This window comes from Pristiophorus japonicus, chromosome 5, assembly GCF_044704955.1.
Source record: "Pristiophorus japonicus isolate sPriJap1 chromosome 5, sPriJap1.hap1, whole genome shotgun sequence".
NCBI lineage: Eukaryota > Metazoa > Chordata > Chondrichthyes > Pristiophoridae > Pristiophorus > Pristiophorus japonicus.
In genome coordinates this window covers 183,921,061-183,930,592 of record NC_091981.1, presented here as the reverse complement: position 1 = coordinate 183,930,592, position 9,532 = coordinate 183,921,061, and the positions used below count along the sequence as shown (strand labels likewise).

At 48.4% G+C, this 9,532-nt stretch overlaps 1 non-coding gene across 1 annotated transcript; it reads left to right on the top strand.

Annotated features, from left to right (window-relative positions):
- Window positions 1-343: 343 nt before the first annotated feature.
- trnat-ugu (transfer RNA threonine (anticodon UGU)) lies at window positions 344-415 on the top strand. The gene has a single exon. It is a non-coding gene; the product is annotated as a tRNA-Thr (tRNA).
- Window positions 416-9,532: the final 9,117 nt, after the last annotated feature.

The window sequence follows — 9,532 nt, the reverse complement described above, 5'->3', positions numbered from 1 at the left end:
GCATCTGGTGCTGAGGAGCACCGATTCTCGCCCACGGAGCTGCTGGGTGCCTTCTCCATGGATGAGAGTGCAGACTTCGAGGAGCCTGAATCGCCAAGCTCCATAATACAGTTGACACCCATGACATCTAGAGTTCCTGCGGCCATTCCCTCCTCCACCGTGGAGGTACCGGGCCCAAGCACCTTGTCGCAAGACACCCGAGATGTCTCCAGGATGGTGCCGACCATGCGGAGGTTGGTTCGACGTGGCAGGTCTGCTCCACTGCATTGGTGGTTCAGGGGTAGAATTCTCGCCTGCCATACGGGAAACCCAAGTTCAATTCCCAGTCGATGCAGTTATTAAGGGTGCGGTGGCCAAGTGGTAAAGCGTCGGTCTTGTAAACCGAAGAGCATGGGTTCAACTCCCATCTGCGCTTATGCAAAACATAAAAACGGATAGTAAAAGCTTTTACAGATATCTTAAATGGAAAAGAGTAACTAAAGTAAATGTTGGTCCCTTAGAAGATGAGAAGGGGGATTTAATAATGGGAAATGTGGAAATGGCTAAGATCCTAAACAATTATTTTGCTTCGGTCTTCACAGTGGAAGACACAGAAACCATGCCAAAAATTGCTGGTCACAGGAATGTGGGAAGGGAGGACCTGGAGACAATCACTATCACTAGGGAGGTAGTCCTGGACAGGCTAATGGGACTCAAGGTAGACAAGTCCCCTGGTCCTGATGAAATGCATCGCAGGGTATTAAAAGTTCTGCAGCATGCAGGACACCACCACAAATTGAGCTACCTGCTCAGGGTGATATTGGAGCTCACCTCCTGAGTGGTCCAGGCATCTAAAGCGCTGCTTAAGCACTCCAATGGTATTCTCGATGATATTGCGTGTGGCTCTGTGGCTTTCGTTGTATCGCTTCTTGGCTTCTGTGTTGGTGTTACGCAGTGGGGTCATCAGCCAGGTGGCGAGGCCATATCCTTTGTCACCAAGCATCCAGCATTGACCTTGTGGCTGACTGGTAAACATGTCAGATACAGTGCTCTCACGCAGGATGTGAGTATCATGGATGCTGCCCGGAAATTTTGCATTTACTGCCATTATAATTTGCTGGTGGTCGACAACGAGTTGTACATTCAGGGAATGGAATCCCTTTCGGTTCCGAAAAACCTCTGCATCCTGAAAAGGTGCCCGCATGGCGATGTGCAGTCTATTGCTCCCTTCACCTTGGGGAAGTTTGCAATTCTGGAGAATCCTAGAGCACTCTCAATCTGTGCCTCCCTGGTCATAGGGAAACTGATAAAGTCCATCCTGCGTGCGTACAGGGCTTCAGTGTCCTGTCGAATGCAGCAATATGTAGCATGCTGAGTATTGTGTTCCTAACACAGATGAGACTGCACACAGGGAGGTTAAAGTAACAATGACCTCAGTCTTTATTAAGACACTCCAGAGTGAGGAACAGGCCTTCGGGGCCAGCTTATATATAGTGCTCCCAAGGGATGCTGGGATCCCTTGGGACTTCAGGGGATGAGCTCCCTGGTGGCGGAACATGGGAGTGCATGCTTTACAGATACACAACATCACTCCCCCCACAAAGTCAAAGTGAAAACTATTTACAAGGAGAGGTGGTTGGGAGCCTTTCTTTCCCTGGTGGACCGCCTCAGTACAAATGTCTGTTCTGGTGTGTTGGCTGTGCCCTCACTGGGCTGGTGTACTGTTGGCCCTGCAGGGCTGCTGGGTGAGTCTGGCCTTGCTGGGTTGTTGGGTGTGATGGGTTCGATTTCCTGGTCCAGTGTGGTGTCGTTGATCCTTTGGGTGTGTGTTGTGGGTTCGAAAAAGGTGATGTCTGCTGTGGGTTGTTCAGGACAGTCTGTGAACCGCAGCCTTGTTTGGTCCAAGTGCTTTCTGTAAATTTGTCCATTGTCTAGTTTGACTACAAACACCCTACTCCCTTCTTTAGCTATCACCGTGCCCGCGGTCCACTTGGGACTATGTCCATAGTTTGGCACATAAACAGGGTCATTCAGATCAATTTCCCGTGACACAGTGGCGCGACCATCGTTTACATTTTGTTGCTGCCTCCTGCTCTCTACCTGATCATGCAGGTTGGGGTGAACCAGCGAGAGTCTGGTTTTAAGTGTCCTTTTCATGAGTAGCTCAGCAGGGGGCACCCCTGTGAGCGAGTGGGGTCTCGTGCTGTAGTTGAGCAGTACTCAGGACAGGCAGGTTTGGAATGAGCCTTCTGTGACTCGTTTAAGGCTCTGTTTGATTGTTTGTACTGCCCGCTCTGCTTGCCCATTGGAGGCTGGTTTAAACGGGGTCGAGTGACATGTTTGATCCCATTGTGGATCATGAATTCTTTAAATTCGGCACTGGTGAAACATGGCCCGTTGTCAATGACCAGTGTGTCAGGCAGGCCATGGGTGGCAAACATGGCCCTCAGGCTTTCAATGGTGGCGTTGGCGGTGCTTCCCAACATTATTTCACATTCAATCCATTTTGAAAAAGCATCCACCACCACCAGGAACATTTTACCGAGAAACGGGTCCGCATAGTCGACATGGATCCTCGACCATGGTCTGGAGGGCCAGGACCACAAACCTAGTGGTGCCTCTCTGGGCATGTTGCTCAATTAAGCACACACGCGGCATTGCCATACACAGGACTCTAAGTCAGAGTCGATACCAGGCCACCACACGTGGGATCTGGCTATCGCTTTCATCATTACTATACCCGGGTGTGTGCTGTGGAGATCCGAAATGAACGTCTCCCTGCCCTTTTTGGGTAGCACTACGCGGTTACCCCACATCAGGCAGTCTGCCTGAATGGACAGCTCGTCCTTTCATCGCTGGAACGGCTTGATTAGCTCTTGTATTTCAATAGGGATGCTGGCCCAGCTCCCATACAGTACACAGCTTTTTACTAGGGACAGCAGAGGATCTTGGCTGGTCCAAGTCCTAATCTGGCGGGCTGTGACAGGTGATTTATCATTTTCAAACGCTTCCATGACCATCAACGAGTCTGCGGGCTGCGCCACCATCAACAAGTTTGCAGGCTGCGCCATTTCCACCCTCGTGGTGGGCAGTGGTAGCTGACTGAGAGCATCCGCACAGTTCTCGGTGCCTGGCCTGTGGCGGATGGTAAAGTTATACGTTGATAGCGCGAGTGCCCACCTTTGTATGCAGGCTGAGGCATTAGTATTTATCCCCTTGTTTTCAGCGAGGGGATTTGAGTACAGGGGCAGGGAGGTGTTGCTACAGTTGTACAGGGCCTTGGTGAGGCCACACCTGGAGTATTGTGTACAGTTTTCGTCTCCTAACCTGAGGAAGGACATTCTTGCTATTTAGGGAGTGCAGCGAAGGTTCACCAGACTGATTCCCGGGATGGCGGGACTGACCTATCAAGAAAGACTGGATCAACTGGGCTTGTATTCACTGGAGTTCAGAAGAATGAGAGGGGACCTCATAGAAACGTTTAAAATTCTGACGGGATTAGACAGGTTAGATGCAGGAAGAATGTTCCCAATGTTGGCGAAGTCCAGAACCAGGGGACACAGTCTAAGGATAAGGGGTAAGCCATTTAGGACCGAGATGAGGAGGAATTTCTTCACCCAGAGAGTGGTGAACCTGTGGAATTCTCTACCACAGAAAGTTGTTGAGGCCAGTTCACTGAATATATTCAAAAAGGAGTTAGATGAAGTCCTTACTACTAGGGGAATCAAGGGGTATGGTGAGAAAGCAGGAATGGGGTACTGAAGTTGCATGTTCAGCCATGAACTCATTGAATGGCGGTGCAGGCTAGAAGGGCCGAATGGCCTACTTCTGCACCTATTTTCTATGTTTCTATGTTTCTATGAACAGGGATATGATGGGCTTGTGATCGGTTTCCAGCTCAAATTTGAGGCCAAACGGGTACTGATGCATTTTCTTTACCCCGAACACACACGCTAATGCTTCTTTCTCAATCATGCTGTCGGCCCTCTCGGCCTTAGACAAGCTCCTGGAGGCATAGTCGACAGGTTTCAACTTCCCCACAACGTTAGCTTGTTGTAATACACACCCGACTCTGTACGACGACGCATCACATGCTAGCACAAGTCTTTTACACGGGTTATACAATACAAGCAGCTTGTTGGAGCATAAAATGTTTCTGGCTTTCTCAAAAGCAATTACTTGTTTTTTTCCCCATACCCAGTTCTCAGCTTTATGCAATAACACATGTAGGGGCTCTAAGAGGGTGCTTAACCCTGGTTGGAAGTTACCAAAATAGTTGAGGAGTCCCAGGAATGACCACAGCTCCGTGACGTTCTCTGGCCTGGGCGTGTTTCTGATAGCCTCTGTCTTGACGTCTGTGGGCCGAATGCCGTCCGCCGCGATCTTTCTCCCCAAAAACTCCACTTCTGTTGCCATGAAGACGCATTTCGACCTCTTCAGCTGCAGCCCTACGCGATCCAGTCGCTGGACGACCTCCTCCAGGTTTTGAAGGTGCTCGACAGTGTCCCGACCCGTGACCAATATGTCGTCCTGAAAAACCACCATGCATGGTACCGACTCTCCATGTTTCTCTGGAACATCGCTGCAGCCGACCGAATTCCAAATGGGCATCTGTTGTAGATGAACAGTCCCTTGTGTGTGTTTATGCCGGTGAGCCCCTCGAAGACTCCTCCAGCTCCTGCGTCATGTAGGCCGAAGTCAGGTCGAGCTTGGTGAATGTCTTGCCTCCTGCCAGCATCGCAAATAGGTCATCTGCCTTAGGTAGCAGGTATTGGTTCTGTAATGTGAAACGATTAATAGTTACTTTATAATCGCCGCAAATCCTGACCGTGCCATCACTTTTGAGTACTGGAACAATCGGGCGGCCCACTCACTGAATTCCACTGGGAAGATGATGCCCTCGCGTTGCAGCCTGTCCAGTTCGATTTCCACTCACTCCCTCATCATGTGAGGTACCGCTCGCGCCCTGTGGTGGATGGGTCATGTCTCTGGGACCATGTGGATCCACACCTTCGCCCCGGAAAAGTTTCCAATGCCTGGCTCAAAAAGGGAAGGAAATTTGTTCAGAACCTGGGTACATGAGGCCTCATCGACATGTGATAGCGCTCGGATGTCATTCCAGTTCCAGCGGATTTTGCCCAGCCAGCTCCTTCCAAGCAGTGTGGGGCCATCGCCCGGGACAATCCAGAGTGGCAATTCGTGCACCGTGCCCTCGTAGTTGACATTGACCATGGTGCTGCCCAGGACAGTGATAAGCTCTTTGGTGTACATTCTCAGTTTCATGTGGATGGGGCTCAGGACTGGTCTGAGTGCCTTGTTGCACCACAGTCTCTCAAACATCTTTTTACTCATGATGGATTGATGAGCGCCAGTGTCCAGTTCCATGGCTATGGGTAAGCCATTCAATTTTACATTTAGCATTATAGGTGGACATGTCATCGAAAATGTGTGCATCCCATGTACTTCAGCATCTGCCTCCGCTCTCTGAGGTTCAAAATTGCTTTGATCCACCATGGACCGATCTTCCTCTGCCACGTGGTGGTTAGCAGATTTTGCAGAGCTTGTTGTAAGCTCGTTGGAGGTGCCCCATTGTTCCACAGCTCTTGCAAACATACCCTTTGAAGTGGCATGAATAGACTGAATGGAAGCCTCCACAACACCAACAAAGTGTGAATTGCCTTGCATTCATCCTTTGTTGCGGACTCTAAGTCATCTGGATCACCTGAGGCCTGCTGGCAGTTGCAGACTCGTGGTTTCTGCCCTGTACATTTCTGCTCACAAACACAGTTCCAGTTAATTTATGAACATTGCTAGCACTTGTGTGCTGAGAGATTTGTTTGGTGTTATCACTGGTGGACATAAACGCCTGTGCTATCGCAATGGCCTTACTGAGGGTCGGTGTCGCTACAGTCAAAAGTTTTCATAGGATGGTCTCGTGGCCAATGCTCAGTACAAAAAAGTCTCTGAGCATTTGCTCCAGGTAGCCATCCAACTCACATTGTCCTGCAAGTCGCCTTAGCTCGGCGAAAAAGCTCGCTACTTCCTGACCTTCAGATCGCTGACACATGTAGAACCGATACCTCGCCATTAGCACGCTCTCCTTCAGGTTAAGGTGCTCCTGAATCAGTGTACACAGCTCCTCATACGACTTATATGTGGGTTTCACCGGAGCCAGAAGGTTCTTCATGAGGCTGTAGGTCGGTGCCCTGCAGACTGTGAGGAGGACCGCACTCCTTTTAGCAGCGCTTTCTTCTCCGTCCAGCTCGTTGGCTACAAAGTACTGGTCTTGCCGTTCAACATCGGTTTCCCAGTCCTCACCCTCTGAGATCTTCTCCAGGATGCCCACGGTTTGTTGCATCTTTGCGTTGGATTCGTACACTCGTCGCCAGTTATTGTGTTCCTAACACAGATGAGACTGCACACAGGGAAGTTAAAATAATAGTGACCTCAGTCTTTATTAAGATACTCCAGAGTGAGGAACAAGCCTTAGGGGCCAGCTTTTTTACAGTGCTCCCAAGGGATGCTGGGATCCCTTGGGACTTCAGGGGATGCGCTCCCTGGTGGCAGAACATGGGAGTGCATGCTTTACAGATACACAACACTGAGATATAGTGCAAATGTCACCAGCTGAGGCCTGAAAGGAACCCAATACGTAGAAGGCAAGTACCGCAGTGATTTTGACCTCAACGGACAGTGCAGTCCTGATGGTGCATGTCAGGCTGCACATCTCTCCTGATGAGCTGGCATATGGCTGCAGGAGCACTAGATGTCATGGGTTTCGACTGCATATGGAGCTTGGCGATGCAGGCTCCTCGAAGTCTGCACTCTTAGCCGTGGAGAAGGCACCCACCAGCTCCACAGGCGAGAATTGGTGCTCCAGCCACTTCGGCCCCACGCCCCAGCTTCTGGGCTCGGTTGTGTTGCATGGGGCCATGCTGCTGGCTGAGCTACAAAACATAAATGAGGTTATTCGAGGAGAAGTGGGTGCTAGGGTCACAAAGTGATTCCAACGCTCCCCACAGCATGGATGCACGACAAAAGCAGCACCATTATCAAAATCATCACAGACATCACATTTCATGACCATGACCAAATTCTGCATTGCAATGATTCTCATGAGGCCATCATTATTTAGCGAATACTTTTATCAATCATCTATCATATATTATTGGTCGGATATGAGTGGGTGTGGCATCTATTGACTTTACATCACGCAATGATGTATACTTTACTCACGTGGCATCACATCAGGTTCTTCTGCTACTTGCGTGGCCGACCGGGGGTGGCTCTCCACGAGTGCCAGCACCCGCTCCTCGATGTCGGTGAGCTCGATGATGACTGGTGACCTGCCAGCTGTTCGTCTCTGCTCGGCCCTATTCTTCGAAAGCTTCTTTTGTAAACGGTACCTCCAGCATGACATGGCATGAGATCATTGTATGAGATCATTGCTAGATACTGTCACAGAGACTGATACAACACATAACCGACAGATGTAATCATGATTATTATGATAATTATCATTCTTTAGCTAAAGACGTACACCGTAAACGCAGGCTTTGAGTAAAACATTCCCGGTATAAGTGCAAAACATCACATCTGATTTTAATCAATCATTGCATTTACAAATCAAATTATATAAACATATAAGTACATGTAAATAAATGTAATACTTACTCTGGCGGATCTGACAAGGTCGCTCCAGCGCTTGCGGCACTGGTTGCCCTCACGCACCTCGTTGGTCGCTGATGAAACCACCTCGGCTATGTCAGCCCATATCCTCTGGTAGACCTTTGGGGTGGGCTTCCCATGCCTACCCTGGGTCAATTGACCCCAGCGTGACTCCACCTCCTGCAGGAGGGAGGCAATTGCCTCATCAGAGAATCTCATCACTCGTTTGCATCCTCCCAATTGTTCCTCTCCCACCTCACTGCTTTTGCCAATGTCCTCAGGCTCCACAGCATGCTGTGTCGCCTCCTCCATCCCTTCCATTTAAAATATGATTTTTTGACAAAAACTTGGTGGCAACAACGTTCTTCGTGCTCAGCAGTCTTTTTGCAGCTGGTAAATCTCCCTCCTGTCTCCCACAACAGCCAAACAAGCACACAACGCACCCACACATGCTGTGAGTTCCTCTCTGCTCCCTCTCTCTCTCTTGCCTCTTCTGCTCATGTAATGATGACCCCTGACCTTCTGAAATGTGGGAAACACCTGTTGCCATGCCGTTGCTTTGGACGCCGACACTTTACGGCAGAAGGTCAAAACAATTTACCGCTAACGCCCATATCAGATAGCTCGCGATAACGCCCATTTTATAAAATGGAAAGTTGGGGTTTTGAAAATGGGCGATAATCCGCCGATCTCAAAACTCATATTTACCGCCAACATTGGAAATAACGGCCATTTTTGGGTGATCTGCAGAAAAGTGGAAAGTCGAGCCCATGAGAGGTATCTTTCCAATTGAAAATACCAAAAAACAACATAATCTGGGAAGAACAAAGGAATGACAAAACAACAGGTAAAAGATAACAAAAAGCAAGTCGTTCACACAGGAGAATAGTGTCATAAACTAACACCAAATGCTCCTTTAAGATAGCAAGGCCAAAATGGTTAAAGGGCCTTCCAGGCAGCTCTTGTTTTATAGCTCCACTGAATGATAGCATTTCATTCCTGCTGCTGATTCTGCATATGCTGGAAATGCCTCATTTACATTTCTTTAAAGCCTTAATGGGGGAAGCACATACCATACATCTGTGCTCTGCTCATCGCCTGGCTGCATAATAGTTCAGTCACTGCTTCGGGTGAACTTAGGCCTATATGTCTGATAAAGGAGATCCCACCCGTCCAACTGGCACAACGCACCACCAAATCAGCCATACATTTCTGAAACCACTGAAGAGTGAATATTTTTTAACCAAAGACTTCAAGCTAACATTTATTAGTATTACTTGAACTGCATTTTAAACTTAGCCACGTAGCTTTCAAAATAAATGAAAATAAGATGCAGTTATTCGAGAAGAACTAGGCTGTACACTGCACCCAAATTAATGAAAGAGTACAACTACGCCTGCAAGACAGGTCAACATTGCTGATTTAAATTACTTTCAAAACCCAAAACATTTAGCTGACAGAACAAAACCCATTACATAGGGGAGATGCAAATTCAAGGAGCTGTCAATGAGATGCCTTGAGGATAGAGATGTACATTAAAAAGGACAGAGATTCAAGACTGCAGCCCCAGTTTATGTAATGTGATGAGATTAGTGTGGTCAGTGCTTGGGGATAATATCTGTACGCTGCCCCACTTGCACTGCAACAACTCATGCGAACAGCATTTGAAAACAGCAAAGTAGCACAGCAGGGTTTACCAGGAGCAGTAACCTCAGTCACAGCATCAGCCAGGATAACTGTGTAAAAGCAACTTTGATTTTTTTAAAGCCGTTATTTATTAGTCTATCGTGACCAAAAAGTTTAGCTGTGAGCTGTTACTTAAGGCTTCAATACATAAAGGGATCAATCGTGTAGCATCTACATATTTCATACAATGTCATTAGTC